Raw genomic sequence first — 18,375 nt, forward strand, 5'->3', positions numbered from 1 at the left:
ATCATAACATGTGAGCTTGATTTTCAGATTTTATAGTTTATTTCAACCATGTCTCGAAAGAACGCTAAATCGTGGTTTTTACGTATTTCTCTTAATAAATATCCCAGCTTTGATAATTAAATCAGAGGAAAATTTACAAAAAAAATGGCTGAAAATTAAAGAGCTGCTTTTAAATTTAGACCACTCTAACATATTGTGTTTCCCTGGTTTTTAGGAACAAAAGTACTTCATGGCAATACTTAGTTCATTTTAAAATTTGTTTTATTACTTTGATCATTAGTATTGAAATATGTAACCTGTAACGATGACCCAATTTTGTGATATTTTTCTCTGTGAATTAACCTAAAGGATAAGCAAGCTATAAACGTAACATTTTAATTTTTTGCCATCTTCAATTAAAAACAGTCGAGATTAATTCGCCACGCTGATCCTCAGAAATATGGTGATTGGATTTATTTCTTTGTAATAATTAAAGGAAGAAATCACAAAGAAGGAAGAATTTTATATATGTTTTTAAATTTAATACATTTCTTGAGACAAATTTTAACACTGCGTTTTCAAGGTTCGTTATTATTATTTGCACCATTTAGCTAATTTGGCCGTTTCCTATAGATCCACAGAAGCTATATATCACATCCGTTCCTCCATCGAATGACCATCAATCCATTAGATCCCTAGCCGTTATTACAAATAAATTCAAATGAAAAATATACAACATAGACGGTTCTTTTAATAATTTGTAATATTAGTGGTACAGCGTACATAATATATTCCTAAAAGAGTACGTATTCTGAAAGAATTAACCACCATTCTGCACTATTTGTACTATAACAATTTTCATTTTTCTTGAAATACGTTTCGACAGCTATTGATTTTTTTTTATTTACTATAGACAATACAGTCGTTGTTTGGCCACTTCTACACAGTTCACATCTATAAAATATATTTAATTAATTCACAAACAAAATACAAAAGAACCTCATCCAATTTATATTCAATGAATATTTTAAAAATAAGAACCAGATAATAAAAAAGGTAAATTTAAATTTTTTATTGAAAAAGTAAAATATGAAACAATAGGGTATTTTGTTTCTGTAAAGATGTACACGGTATAATTCTTGAGTTTATTTTCATACTAACTTTAAGTATGATCCTTATTGTTAAAATAAGGATGCCGTCACACAAGAAAAAAATAACATTCACAATTCAAAAATAAATAGATATCAAAGAAGACGCTTTTTCGAAGTGAAACTTCTTTAGGCAAATAGGGGTAAAATTTTTACGGATCAAACGGCGTCACAAGTCACGAATTTTTAAACGTCCATACCGCGTTAAATACTGCGGTTCTCGTCCGATCACCGAAATTAAGCAACGTCGGGCGCCGTTAGTACTTGGATGGGTGGCCGCCTGGGAACACCGAGTGACATTAGCTTTTTGTTTGTTTTTTTTTTAATTCGTTTTTTTATTGGTTTTTTTCAATCAGTTTGCCAAAGAAGTTTCACTTCTGATATGTGTACTTTGTACGCACGTAATTTTTTAACATTGAAAGCAATTACACCACAAAGGTTGTTAATTATTATTTTATAGATATTTTGATCTGCTTAAATTAAAAAAAAAAAAACATATTTTTAAATATCATCAAAAATTATTTGAATAAATGAATGATTATTTTTTAATCTTAATAAATTCATTCCTTTAGCTGTCTGTAATTTGTCAAATGCTGGCCAAAGTCGTATCCAACGCCAAATATATCAAAGAGAAGAATTGGAAAATAATTCGACAACACTAAAAAATTAAATATATATTCATAACTCATAAATCTAATTTTTGTTGCTATAAGACATCTATATATATTTTTTTTTTTTTTTATCCAAATAAACTTCATTATAAACACAGCCCTAGATAATCTTAGCGAACGTGAAGTTATAAAAAGTTCGTAACGTATTTGAAACTTTACCTAATGTAAACAAATCGCGCTTTACTGGAAAAGTTTTGCGGTAACGATTGAACTTTTTCATCACTGTTTTATGAGTATTCAAAACATATTGCGCGTACTCATAAAATATCAACTAGAAAAAAGGAGTTTCTATGTTTATTAACATTTTTAGAAGCAATCGAAAAGAATTTATCTTTTGTTCGTTACATTTTGTTTCTAACCGACTTCAAAAAAGGAGGAGGTTACTTAATTTGACCGTATGTATATATATATATATATATATAGCATATATATATATATATATATATATATATATATATATATATATATATATACTCCCGAGGCGCTTTGCACCGCGGCGGGCCCGCAAGGGCAAGCGCCGGTGGGGTTTGCGGAAGCCTGCTACAACGTCCTCGCGACCCCGACCACATAGGCGCCTAGGCGGACACTCGTGGCGGTTTTTATTCAGTAAGAGTCTAAATCCCCTCCGGAGCCCCCGCGACGGAGGGTGTCCATGAGGATTTTCCACGCTAAAAAAACAGTGCAAATTTGGATATAAATGAAAATACCGTTTTATTTAAAGATAAAATACGTTTAAGAAAAGTATATTTAGACAAAAATAAACATTAAATTATTTATGCTAAATACAAAGTTATGTTATTAAACTCGGCTTTCTAGACAGTAAGTAAACGTCAACAAAACGAAATAACTTAGATCAATACTTTTAAATAAATATAACTTTTACTCAACAAACGTGCATTAACCTCGTCAGTTGATGTCTGAAACGTAAGAAATCACAGTTGACAAAAATATTCTTAGTCAAGTTGAAAACTGAAGAAGAGTGTGTTAAGAACGTCTACTGGACTAAATGTAAAATCTTGGATAATCCAACTCCTGTTTAAAAACAAAGATCGACATCTAAATATTAATATGTGAATCAAAAACTTGGTACCCCTTTTTAACACTTATATTTTATATATTCACACAATTCTAATATTATGCTTATGCTTAAAAAAGACATTAAATCAATAAAAAAAACATTACACACACTACCATTTATTCGACCCACACACGCATATATACTCTTTTGTTTATTATTATAGAATTATAGTCTTTGACAACGGAACCTTAATAAGCCATAGGACTCTTGAAAGTGGAATTCTCAATATATCAAACATAAGATTCAACTAAGAACTTATTACCTCACGACATTTATAGTTTCTTAAAAAAGTTGTCCTATTAAGTTATCTTTTATGAAATTATCTAAACAAATAAATAAATTTGTAGTGTCTGTTTGTAATATTAAAGTTACCGCTTTTACTAAATGCATATGGATGTATACATGGTACATATACCATAGCCACTGCCTTGTTAAATTCAATCATTTGACATCTGTGTATTCATGGATTATAAGTATAATTATTACAAGCTTCGTTTACGATTACATGAAATATATATATTTTTTTTTTCATAAAAAATATATTTGGGATCTCAACTACAAACATTAATCGTGCTTTAGCGTCAATTATTTAAGTACGTCACTAGAAAACGATTTGTCTTCGAGAACCGAGATGAAATCTCTATTATTATATTTATTGAAAGTAATGAGATAAATCGTGTTCATGTCAGAAAGGAGTGAAAGATTTTTGTTAATCCGAACGCTTCACCCTAACCCGCTAATCCGATGAAATATTTTGTTAATGAAAGTATTGTACGGAGTGACAGTGGAGGTATTTCGTTCATCCACTACGTCATTTATTACGTGTTGTTGCTATTTTTGAGGACACTGTATATTCTTTCCTTCTCCTCCATGGAGAAAGTGACGTATAACCAACAGTAGGATGTAAAAGACTGAATAAAACAATCAACCAATAAATATATTCTATAAATCGAGCGAACTGTCAAACGCATGTATGCATGTAACTTGAAATATTAATATTTATAGATCAAAAGCCGAGGGCCAGACTTTCGTCACTTCATAAAAGCTGAAAATTTCTCAGCGCATTCTCCCAACACTGGTGGAAGCAATGGCCAAATATGAAGTTGAACTCATAGTGATTTTTTTCAGACACCAGCGATTAAAACACAATGTGCCAAACACAAAGCGTGTCGTAAAGCGTACGCTCCACTTGGTGATAAACGGTTATCACAGCCTCTAGACGCATGCAACATCAGAAATATCGCAAACGCGTTGCTGACCCCGACCCCCCCCCAAAAACCTGAAAGCAGTTATTTAGCTGTAATCTTTTGTAAGTTACTGACGCAGTCAGGCTGTTCCAGATTTTGAACAGCATATTTCGTGCTGTATATTTCAATTAAATAATATTGTGTAGAATTTTAATTCGATTTGCAATAACATAAAATAATATAACAGGTTAATTTAATTAATTTAACACAAATTAATTTGTTTTGTATTATATAATTTAAACCAAGTTGAAGTGGTAATTTTTTAATTTAGTATCGGTTTCGTTACAGATATAATAAGTAAGTAACACGTAAGAGTTTGATTGAAATTGTAAAAAATGATGTACTTGAGCTTGTTCGCATATTGAACAAATGTTGTCTATAGGCCCCAGTATAATGACAATTAATTTTTAATATCTTATTACATTCTTAGCTATGTTACACAGAACTGGATATTAAATTCATGGTTATGTTATTCACTATGTACTCGCATGAATAAGGGAAAAACAAATACTAAAAAAAATTTAAATGTGACCACATGATAAACATCGGCTTTCAATTAAATTAGAAATCATTAAAATCGGTACGCCCAGTAAAAAGTTATGCAGATTTTTCGAGCATTACCCTCGATTTCTCCGGGATCCCTTCATCAGATCCTGTTTTCCTTAACATGGTACCACACCGGGGATATCTTCTTTCCAACAAAAAAAGAATTATCAAAATCGGTTCATTAACGACGAAGTTATCCCCGAACATACATACATATATATATATGTGTGTGTGTGTGTGTGTGTGTGTGTATAATATATACGGTCGAATTGACAACCTCCTCCTTTTATTTGAAGTCAGTTAAAATTTTATAGTGTTTTTAATAAATTAAAAACATTTGAAGTGTCGTTACCACCGATTAGGAGTATAGTTTTTAGGAAGTCTTTCTTGTACTTCTTAAAGCTAATAATATTATTGTGCAGTTTACGCGTGGCTAGCCCAGTGGATGCACGTGTAGCACTGCGGCGCTCGATTTAACCAATATCTACGTAACAGTCGGTGTTGTTTTACGTAAACGAGTTATAGCATTAGCGTTTTATAATATAAGTCTGTTACTAAGTGTTAATAAGGGCACTCCTGGCAACAGGAGTGCCTTAGTGTAACAATGTCTCAACCCAATCAAGATTTTCAACCCACCGCTATATCTCAATCCACCGTTATGTCTCAACCCACCGCACAATTACAACCAGCACCTAAACTCACAAGTTACGCCAACGTGACGTCGTCATTATCGTTTCCAAGAAAAGACCAGGCAATTATATTAGACTCCATTGATGGGATAACGATAAGAGAATATCTTGTTTCGCTGTCATCCTTGATACCTGCTTCGTCAATAAGATTTATATCAAGAATATCGAATGCAAGGATTTGTATCTATTTAGACTCCAAAAAAACCGCAGATAACCTTATTGATGAGAAAAAGAAAATAATGATTAAGAATATTACATTAGAAATAAAACCACTAGTTACTCGAAATAAGCGCATAGTTTTATCCAACGTTTGTCCAGTGATCCCTAATTATGTAATAGAAGAAAAGTTTAAAGAGCTTAAAATAAAAATTGTATCCCCTATTTCATTTGTTAAAATTGGAGTTCCTGATCCTGGTTTCTCACACATATTAAGTTTCAGAAGACAACTTTATATAAGTCCCGAAGATGAAAAGCACCTCCCAGAATTCTTCCAGGTAAACTTTGATGGTACGAACTACTGGATTTATATATCATCAGATTCTCTTAAATGTTTTTCATGCAATACTAGTGGTCATATCGCAAAAAATTGTCCAAAAACTGGACCTACTTCTTCAATTACACCCCAAGACATGGAAGAAGAAAAAACAATTGATACTCAAAGCATTATTGTTAATAATAACAATTTAGAATCTACACCTATACTAAGCCCTACCGCAGTTGTTACCCAGCCACCAGCTGATCAAAAACGAACTAAACGCATACATTCACCTACCACGAGTGAGTCTTCAAAAACTGAAACTGTAAAACCTTCCCGTCTTCAGAATATGCCAACTGAAATTCTAGAGACAGATGATGATACACTCAGTACAACGTCACTTGAAGACACAGAAATAAGAAGGAAAATAAAAAAGAAACTAAAAAAGACAGACACAAGAACCGATGAAGATACTTGGAAAGAGATAAAAAATAATCTTATAGAATCAGAAAAAGAAGTATTTCCAATAGATGTGGACAGGTTTATAAGTTTATTAGATAATACCAGAGGAAAGAAAAATATTAAGGAAATAGTATATTCTTATACAGATAATATTAGAGATTTAATTAAAATGTGTAATATACTACATATAAAACTAAACACAAGCCTAAAGAATAGATGTTCACGACTGTCGAGAAAATTACATGAAATTTTGGATACAATCTCTACACTAAGTACTTAATTAATTTTGTTAAAACACATAATATTTTATATTATATACTTGTTTCGGACTTAAGATGAATATTTTGCAATGGAATGTAAATAGTTATTACAAAAGATTAGAAAATATTAAACTACTTATGAATGAGTTAGATCCAACCTGCATTTGTATACAGGAAACAAATTTTTCTGCTAATTACAATGCCGTCATAAAGGGATTCAATTGCTTTTATAAAAATCGTACACATAATAACAGAGCTAGTCGTGGCGTTGCTATTTATATTAAACCATATACTCTTCCTGAACTAATTAATATCAACACAAATTTAGAAGTAATAACCATAAAAATAAAATTTCCGTTTACATTTACATTATGTAACGTTTATCGTCCAAATAGTACCTCATTTACTAAAAATGACCTTAATGATCTTATTAAACAACTACCAGCACCGTTTCTTATTCTGGGCGACTTTAACAGTCATCATTTTTACTGGGGGTCTGAAAAATGTGATACTCGGGGCAAAATAATAGTAGATTGGCTAGAAGACCATGACAACATAGTAATCTTGAATACCGGTAAACCAACACATTTTGACAGTAACACTGGCCGCACCAGCAACATAGATTTGACTTTAGCTTCACAAAATATTGCAACATATTTTGAATGGAATGCTTTAGACGATTTATACGATAGTGACCATTTTCCTATTTTCATACAAACCTATTCACGACAAACAATTCCAAAAAAGATTCAAGTCCCCAAAAAATGGATTTTTGATAAAGCAGACTGGTCTTTATTTCAGGACGAAGTTAATAAAAATATTTCCAACTTATTTGACTTAGATAATTTAAACTGTAATATGACTTCTATAGATGAAATAATTCTTAGATTAAATAATTTAATAATTGATGCAGCTAATAAATCGATACCAAAAACTTCAGGAAGCTTCAACACTAATAACGTGCCCTGGTGGAATGATGACTGTAAAATAGCTGTAAAAGAATCTAAAAAAGCCTTCAGAAATTTTAAGAAACATGCGAAAGCCGACCCTGATTCCAAGTATAAAATAGAGTACAAAAAGAAAAGAGCATTTTGTAGAAGAGTTTTAAAGGAAAGCAAAAATAGATATTGGCAAAAATGGACGTCCTCAATCAATAATAATGTACCTATTAGTGAAGTATGGAAAAAAATTAAGAAAATCAACAAAACAAATTGTGGCTTTTCTACAATTGTACTTAAGAACAGCGATGATTCGCTTACAGCCAATCCAAAAGAAACCTCTAACCTACTTGCCAATAACTTTGCAGCAAACTCAAGTAGTCAAAATTATGATCACCAATTCAAAATATATAAATTGACTGAAGAAAATAAAGCAAACTATGAATTTAGTACTAATACCGATCCAATTAACAAAGAAATTTCTATGCACGAATTATTGTCAGTACTATCGCAAAGCAGCAATTCTAGTCCTGGTCCGGATAATATTCCAAACAACCTCATAAAAAATCTTCCTATCAGCGGACTTAAATATTTATTAAAATTGTATAATTACATGTGGCAAAAACAGTTATTTCCAAACATTTGGCGAGAAGCCCTAGTAATTCCAATACTTAAGCCTGGAAAAATAGCTAATATATCAGCAAGTTACAGACCCATAGCATTAACTTGTAATTTGTGTAAATTATTTGAAAAAATTATAAGCAAGAGGATTAAGTGGTATTTAGAAATAAATAACCATTTATCAAATTACCAGTACGGGTTTCGACAATTCAGGTCGACTTCTGATCACTTGATGAATATAGAAAGCGAAATTTTAGATTCTTTAGCAGACAACAATTATTTGGTTTTGGTAGCACTTGACATTGAGAAAGCATACGAAATGGTCTGGAAACATAGAGTAATTGACATTTTACAAGGCTTAAATATTAAAGGAAACATACTTGCATTTATTAAAAACTTTTTGACCCATAGAACTATTAAAGTGAGAATTAATAATACACTATCAGATCAAGTTATCATTGAAAATGGTTTGCCGCAAGGATCAGTTTTAAGTGTTATCCTATTTCTACTGGCCATTAATGATGTAATTTCGTATATAGACAAACCTGTGAAAAGTTTCTTATTTGCGGATGACTTGACTATTACTTGCGGTGGCAAAACCTTGGAGCCTACATTAACACTTATTCAAAATACACTTAATAATCTCCAAGAATGGTCTAAAAAGTCCGGATTTAAGTTTTCAAAAAGTAAAACAGAATACATAATATTTAACAGAAAAAAGAAAAAAAATAAACATTTACAATTGTCTCTAAATGAACACAAAATCAAAGAAGTAAAGAATATTAAAATATTAGGACTAACATTTGACACTAGAATGACTTGGAACATACATATAAATAAATTAAAAACTGAATGTAATAAAAGATTAAATGTAATAAAAGTGTTGTCATCACTATCCTGGGGTGCTGATAAAAATTGTTTGATTAATACATACAAAGCTCTTATTAGACAAAAATTAGATTATGGTTCTATATTCTATGATTCTGCTAAACAACGTAGCTTAAAATGTTTAGAAAGTATTCATAACAATGCTTTAAGACTAAGTATTGGTGCATTTAAGACAAGCCCAATCATGAGTATTTTGGCAGAATCGGGGGAAATGCCACTTTATTTGAGAAGAAAACAACTCATATTAATATATACCGTAAACATAATTTCCCAACAATCCAGTCCAATATATGATTATTTTACTAAATCCTCATCTAAAGCTGTGTACGAGATTCGCCCAAACCTTACACAACCATTACACATCCGAGCTGAAAAATACTTGAAAGAATTGAATCTGTGCCTTCCATCGGTTTTCCAAAAAAAAATACCGTCCTACGGCCCGTGGGACATTTGTGAATTTCCTATCAATCTAGAACTGACACATTTTTTTAAAGATAACACCCCACCATCCGTGTATAAAAATTTATTTAATGAAATTATCTATAAAAATAAGGAAAGCAAGCAGTTTTATACAGATGGTTCGGTGATAAATAACAAATCAGGATGTGCCGTAGTCTCTCACAATAATACCTTGCTTTACAAACTTTTAGATTTCCACAAGATTTTCAGTTGTGAAGCTATTGCTATTCTCAAAGCTTTAGAAATAATACAATATAATAGTAATTTAGATAGATTCATAGTTTTTTCTGATTCAAAATCATGTTTACAAGCATTACAAAACAATAACAATAAAGAACCACTTATATTAGAAATTAAAGAAGTAATGGCAAATTTAATTAACAATAAATATATATTTGAAATAATCTGGATCCCTAGTCATATAGGTATTATAGGTAACGAGAAAGCCGATTTAGAAGCTAAAAAAGCAGCAAACTTGAACTCAATAGATTTTTCTATTAAGGCAAACGCGACTGATTTCAAGAACCATATTAAATATAAAATAAAAACTCTATGGGATACACTTTGGAAGAATAACAATACAAGTAAATTATATGAGATCAGAAATTCTATTTTTGATAAGTTTTCTTCATCGTTTAATAATAGGAAAGATCAAACCATTATTACTAGGCTCCGTATTGGTCACACAAACATGACCCATGTATACATTATGAAAAAGATCAGTAAACCAAAATGTAAATGCGGGATGGATCTAACAGTAAAACATATTCTAGTAGATTGTCAGGCCTATAATAGAGATAAATCAACATGTAACCTACCTAATAACTTAAAAGATTGTTTAACTGAAAATGGCCTTATACAGACAGTTAACTTTTTAAAAAAGATAAATATGTACAAGACTATATAAATGTTACTATTGTAGTCGCTAATGACCTTAGTTGTTAAAAAGCGACTTAAAATAAATAAATAAAAAAAAAAAAAAATATTATTGTAAAACCCGTCTAATTTAATGCTGGAGACATAAATTTTACACAGTCAATTTTATCTTTAGTAGACTAAGGTCAATTATAGAGCGATAGATAACTACGATGTTTATCGAACGGTCCGTGATTGGCTTAGACCGTCGATAAACAAATGTTCGATATAATGAAAACGTGACAAAATAAATGTATAATTGTATATATGTAACATTGATCGGTGAGAAAATATCGTTACTCATTGTTAGAAAATATCGTTACTCATTGTTAGAAATATAATATATAAATTGAGTATTGTAGATTCATCTCAGACCCTTCTCCTAACTAAAAAAGAGGTCTACGCCCAGCAGAAGGATGTTACAGGCAGATTCAAAATAAAATAGAATTCACATAATATATATTCACTTGACTTGACGGTATCGCGTATTAATTGGAACCTGATTAAAAAAACAGGTTGACAATTGTTTACATGATTCAATAAAAGCTTTTCGTCTAATAATATCTCAATAGTCTCAATTAATATTACTCTAAAGCGGTGTCGCGTACCTGTGGTGAGTAATATTGTCAGAGATTCCGGCGGATCGTCGGGATTTAGGGTATTTAACTAACTTATGATGCTTCTGATATTGTAAGCGTCTTTAGACTTTGGTAGCAACTTACTATCAGATGAATTGCTCACTTAATTGCAACTTTAGATGTAAAAAATAATTGTGTTTTCTCGCAAACGAAAAAACCGACTTCAATTACATCGACAAGTGTACAACCAAAATAGACGCAATTAACAAACGCACTAGTCCCTACGACTTTCAAAGGTTTTTCTCGAACATACATATATATATATATATATATATATATATATATATATATATATATATATATATATATATATATATATATATATATATATATATATATATATACAGGGTGTCCCAAAAAGTAGTGATAAGCGGAATTCCAGAGATAGGGCACCCCTTGGGGTATCCGAATCACCCCTATGTATGTTCAGAGATTTTGCATAGTTTTCGAGTTATGAATTTTTTTATATGTTTTTGAGAATTTTCCACCTGAACAACTTTAAAAATTTCTAAAAAAAAAATTGAAGACTTTTCAGAATTTTTGTTTTTGTGTCTAAATAGTCATGAGCTGTAGCTTCCCGCTTAAAAGATTCAGCTTCTTAACTTTGATGGAAATTGTGAAAATCTAAGTGTAAAGTGAAAATTTTACGTTTTGAGAACTATGACTTCAATTTTCAACTTAGAATTAAAAATCTAAACAGGTGATTTTATGGTTTCTAATTAGGCTTAAAAACTTTTCCAGAGTCTCAGCTTTTATAATCATAAATAAAAAGTTGTACTTAATGGGGCTACTTTTGCTAAAATTTGCCTTCAAAGACATCAAGGTGGAAAATTCTTAAAATTACTAATTTGAATAAAAAAAATTTTTTTGCTCAATTTATTATTCCTTTAAGGTTAAATAGTTTTGTCGGCGCTCTAGCTGGGTCATACGTATAGGATTCGTGCGGAGGAAAATGATAAATCCGTAGACTGAGTGATATGGTTCCAAAACGATGGTGCTCCATGCCACTTTGCAAGAATAGTTAGACAACATTTAACAGAAAGATTTAGAGACAGATGGATCGGCCGTGGAGGGCCCATTACATGGCCGCCGCGGTCCCCAGACTTGAATCCAATCGATTTCTTTGTCTGGGGATATTATAAAGAAATAGTTTACGCTAAAAACATTAGCAACGTAGCGGAGTTAAGACGAAAATTGAGACAGGCAGAAGAAACAGTTAAAAACAAAAGAATAGCATTCGTAAGAGTTAATTAGTCTGTTAACCAACCAAAAGATTGTAAGAAAACTAAGATCGAAGATTTAATAAACATTTGGAGGTTATTTAGGTTTAATTAATAAAACGAAAAGTAATCGTCTTAAGATTATTTACTATAAAAAGTTTTCAATATGTCGACCTTCGTGCTCGATACATGTTCTAAATCGTCTTAAAAAGTCTTCTTTGAGTCTTACGAATGCTATTCTGTTGTTTTTAATTCTAATTAAGTACAACTTTTTATTTATGATTATGAAAGCTGAGACTCTGGAGAAGTTTTTAAGCCTAATTAGAAACCATAAAATCGCCTGTTTATATTTTTAATTCTAAGTTGAAAATTGAAGTCATAGTTCTCAAAACGTAAAATTTTCACTTTACACTTAGATTTTCACAATTTCCATCAAAGTTAAGAAGCTGAATCTTTTAAGCGGGAAGCTACAGCTCATGACTATTTAGACACAAAAACAAAAATTCTGAAAAGTCTTCAATTTTTTTTTAGAAATTTTTAAAGTTGTTCAGGTGGAAAATTCTCAAAAACATATAAAAAAATTCATAACTCGAAAACTATGCAAAATCGCTGAACATACATAGAGGTGATTCGGATACCCCAAGGGGTGCCCTATCTCTGGAATTCCGCTTATCACTACTTTTTGGGACACCCTGTATATATATATATATATATATATATATATATTTATATATATTAAACGGTCGAATTGAGTAACCTCCTCATTTTTTTAAGGTCAGTTAAAAAGATGGAAAAAAACGCCTTCCAATTCATAATTGACGAAGAATATTCCTCCTTTCTTCTGAATACCTGGCATGTATAAATTACGACGATCAATTCAATGTTTATAACTCATTCCTCTACTGCAAAATTAGATAAACGATTACATTTACGACCTAACTTAATATCTGAGCAAATAAATTTTAGTTGTACTCCGAAATTTCAATACACTTAAAGGACACTTTCGAGATTACTCCTTAAATGGATTTTGTCTAACTTGTTTTGTTATACTGAGTATTTGTGATGACACGTTGGCGCAACGGTCACAACACTGGTTTGTGGCTGTTGCGCTGAAGGTTGCGGGTTCGATACCCGCACATAACAAACATTTGTACTGACCATACAGATGTTTGCCGTAGTCTAGGTGTTTGTGCAGTCCTTGTGAGTTTCCCTACCGTGTCTCGAAGAGCACATTAAGCTATCGGTCCCGGTTGTTATCATGTACACCTGATAGCGATATGTACGCTAACCCGCATTGGAGCAGCGTGGTGGAATAAGCTCTGATCTGAGTACATATGAACGAATACTAGCTGACTCAACAGAGCCTATCCTGTCTAGGTAACTATCAAGAGCGTAAATTGCAATAATTGTTACGTTTTCACCAATTTTACAATCTAAGGATTAAAAAGTATTCAAATCTAGCGATTTTAGCGATTCATTTTAATTTATAATGTTATAATGTCTAACAAATGATTCAGCAATATTGACCTCCTACGCGTAGTTTTAACTTAGTACTTGTAATCAAAATTTATATTTGTGCTGTATAGTCTAACATAGTTATATTGACACAACCCCATATTACTAAATAATATTAAGTTCCGACTTTATGCGTACACGGGAGGATTCCTGTATACTTGTTCAACTTTGTCTAAGTTCGCAATTAATACCCTTCTCGTAAGTGTTATTTTACGCAGATATTTTATAACTATGTATTATCATGTACTTGCTACGGTCCATGAAACGCAATGGTAAGGTAGTTTTTGTATTTACATCTTTATAAATAACTAGCCGATCCGTGCCCTCTTCATTGGGGGTTAATTATTATTTTTATGATGCAAAAATATAGAAAATTTTTCATATCTACGATTTTATTTTTGTATTACCCACACATTGGGAATTCTAAACATTTTTTTTTTTTGAATATATCAAAAATTGACCGCTCCAACGGGGTTCGAACCCGCGTCTCCGGCTGACCGTGTCGGCGCTCTAGCCAATTAAGCTATGAAACGATGTACCCGCTAGATCGAAATTTTTGATATGATAATTTTTATGTTCGGTTTAAGCGAACTGTGGCGAAAATTTTTCATCGCTCTAGCATTTCTCCGACTTGATTTACATATACTATAATTTTTCACTGAATTTTTTGTTCAATAAAAATAAAATACAGCATATATCACTCCTGAATAGTGTAGCTTTCTGTTAGTGAAAGAATTTTCATGATCGTATCAGTATTTGCAAAGATTACCTCCTACAAACAAACAAAGTTAAAAACTTTACCTCTTTATAATATGAGTATTATATGTTCTTAACAAAATACCGACTTCAATCTACATTAACAAGTGTAGTGCAAGATATGTTATTAAAACCGATACACCCAGTAAAATGTATGACATACCTAACACATATATATCTTATTAAGTCTGATACAAGAATTTTGATGTGAAACAGCTATAGACGAGGGTACTAAGGGTAACGACGAGGTTTTTACAAGCCCGTTGGCGCAGTGTGGGTTCGATTCCCACCCCGAGTCTGGGTATAATATAAATATTTATTTATATATTTATATATGTATTATTTATAAGTATGTTTATCAAAAAAAATGTAGCTATATACCAGTCGGCTGTTACCTATAACACAAGCATTAAGTTACTTGCTTTAGGAACAGATGACCGTGTGTGTATTGTGTAGATATTTATTTATTTAAACCTGATTGTAGGCGTGGCGATACAGGCCGTGGCGACGCTTCGCCACGTTATATGACTGAATATATGTATTATACTATATATAGTAATTGAGTTGTCGCGATTTCAAAGAAATTTTTGAACTAAAATTTTTTGTATATAAATAAAACACAACTTTTTTGTCATATGTTTGCAGCGATACTAATATAAAAAAAAATTGAAGTAAAACTTCTTTACGCACGCTTGACTTGGGGCTTGAGCTGGTGAATGCGTGACGAGAGCGATACGAAAAGTGTGGTTGAGTGAGGCGATCGAAGCAAGAGAGAGAGCTGCGAGCACACATATTCTTTCTCTCACGTTTCGTATATCTAAGACACAGTGCAGGCCTATTGTGCAAGCCTATTGCTAAAAAAGCTTTACTTCAGTTGTGTGGTCTAAAGCAAAGCACACTCATTTTTTTTTTGTCTTAACATTATTAAAAATAATTTGCAGCATATACAATAGATTACTCATTGCATACATGATTATTATGTGCATGCAGGATTGTTGAAAAACGTTCAATAAATGTACTGGAAAAGTCGGAACGGTATTTTTGTATACTTATTGAATTTTTTTGTGAAAACGGTGATTTTTCAAAGTGAGTTTCAAGCTGAATATTCTAATATTCAGCTGTAACGAATGACAGCCGCATGTTTTTCTGACAACTTTGTTTCACAACAACAATAAATCGTAAAAATAAAAATATTTAAAGATTGAGAAAGACGGACAATTGTGGAAGGTGCCTAAAGATACCCATGATACATGATACTTTATGGCAGGCTTTCAGAAAAACACGTGCCGCTTGGCATTCCAATTTCAAGCAACACTTTTGCAGGATTTGAAATTAAAATAAAAATCAAAAATGACTTTATAAATTAATTTAGTTTTTAATAAATTAATTATAGTTAAATTTCACTTTTCTACCACAAATTAAGAATGTAGATTCTACAAGAAGAATCGAGAAGAAACCCGCATTATTCTTTTGAAAAACCTGATTAAAATATTCGTAGGTGAAAAAACAGAAGACTTAAAAATATTCGCTACTTTCCACAATTTTCGATTTCCATAAGACGCTCTATACTTTTATTCGAAGTTTTAAAAACTCTCGATGCAATTCAAATATCTTCGTGACGGCTTAACGTTTACATCTCGGATTCATTTGCGATTCGGAATAGTTGCTAAAAGACTAGAGTGCTGAAAATTTATCGTACTTTAAATTGGTACATTATTTGAATCATTAAATTCTGTTGCTATGAAATATATCGTGATATACGGCCTAACATTTTTTTTTATATTTTAACCTTTAGGAGGACAGATAAGCATATAGCTGCTTGAACCGTAAAATTGAAGTCTAAGCAGGTGCCGAAACCGTAACCGTTGAAATATAAACCGGAAGAAAATATTTCCAATTACTATATATACTTAATATTTCCATCCCAAGTGGGAATCTACCACGCAAACCGCCGGTGTTTAGACGCCCGCACAGTACGCGCTCCACCACACCAGAGCGGTTGTTACATACATACGTATCACTTAATAATGTTTTTATTTACATGATAATATTTGTCTGATTCTTTTTATTACGACGCTGCGTATTTGCATTCATTATAAGCTCAGAACGCAAAGATAAAACTTACGTTATAAAGATTGTAGCCACCTTTTTAGCCCAATTTATACTTATCTAAATGTTTTTTCTGGCGATTTCCATTAATAAGACAAATATTTGTCAATTTATTGCTGAAAAATCATTAGTATACCAAAAAAAAAAACGGTACTTATATATTCTGATCGTTTCTAGTTTAATTGTTTTATAACACTAATTAATTTCACCGGCTAGTTTTGGCTCGACGTATTTGAGAGCGAAAATTGAGCACATTAACCTAAATGAGTGATTTATACTAATTTGGCATTTATAAAAGCTTATATGCTAACCAAATCTAAAATTATATATAAAAATAAATAATAATTAACACAAATTTGCGTTATAGTTATTTTTATATTATTTTTATATATATTTATTAATATACTTTTATATTTATATTTATTTGCTAAATATAATTTCCTTATAAAACTTATTTGTATGTACATAGAGCTCAGTAAGTACTTTCGTTTTGACGTACTTTTCCGCGGTCCCATTGCTATTTGGCATTTTATTTATCTTTTACTATCAATCATAATTATAAGCCAATTGAAACCCAGAGTGACTTATGATTTGAATTTGATAAAATGGCAGCGAGATAAATATATCGCTTATAATTTTAAAGATTGTAATAGATTGGATTGTGTGGAATTAAAAAAAAAAGGCAAAAAATAATTTTAGTTCAATTTTAAGCAGTATTCTTCGAAGTCGGTCCTCTAAAATAAAAAGTTAAAAAATAACATAATTGAGTAAAAAGTATTTTAATAAAACAAATACATTACAAGGTAGAAGTATTTATGAATCAGTTTAACGGATAATATTTTTCTCTGCTTTCACTGTTTATCCGGCCTCCCATCTCTTTGCCTTTATTTGATATTTTTCCACTTGATTTATGATATTCGGAGACGGTGTATTTAACTGATTAAGTTTATTTAGTATCAACTTTAACCTCAATATCTTTCGTAACACTAACTTGTGAAAATAATGCGAAAAGAATTTTGTGTTTTTTTTTTTTGTTCCTTTTTAGAATGTAACAGGAGCAAACTTATTGATACAAATTCATATATCACATGTATGACATTCCTACATATACATCATATAATTTTTCCAAAAACATATGCATTTCTTCAGAGTGTATTAGAGACTGTTCTCATTACATCATAATATTAATTATGGAACTAGAGCACAGTAGGAAATAAATTGCTAAAATTTGGAACATCCCGACCGGGGAAGAATAACGGAATTTACTTTCCATCAGGCTGACCAATATGCTTGGTTGCCATCTTTGTAACGTAAAAATAAACTTTATTTATTTTTAGAGAGTTTAATTCTTATTAAGGAAATCAATAAATTGTAATTGAAGAAAAAACTAAAAAACCACACTTTTATAGCTAATCGATCTAAAAAGTAGAAAATAATTTTTAATAACAAAGAGTTTATATTACAGTAGTAGAAGATCGAACAATCAATCGTAATTAATTACTCCAAAATAAAATTATAATAAAATTTAAGTTTTTAAGAGATTCAATTCAGAGTAGAGAACCCAAGCTAATAAAAACGTGGTAGAAAAATACGTATAAAATATAATTACGCATTAAAAACATTAAGAAATGAGAGAGATTTCAGAAGATGAGCTTTTAATATATTTTATATTTCAATAAATTTTCACAGCAATACTGTAATTATTAACTCAGTGTAATATTTTGATGATGATGTAGAGACTAAGATTTGCGATCACCGAAG

The 18,375-nt window shown here is 31.1% G+C and overlaps 1 pseudogene; it reads left to right on the forward strand.

Annotated features, from left to right (window-relative positions):
* Positions 1-1,313: 1,313 nt before the first annotated feature.
* On the forward strand, positions 1,314-1,432 carry LOC123665313 (annotated as a pseudogene).
* Positions 1,433-18,375: the final 16,943 nt, after the last annotated feature.

The sequence above is a fragment of the Melitaea cinxia genome, chromosome 23 (genome assembly GCF_905220565.1).
Source record: "Melitaea cinxia chromosome 23, ilMelCinx1.1, whole genome shotgun sequence".
NCBI lineage: Eukaryota > Metazoa > Arthropoda > Insecta > Lepidoptera > Nymphalidae > Melitaea > Melitaea cinxia.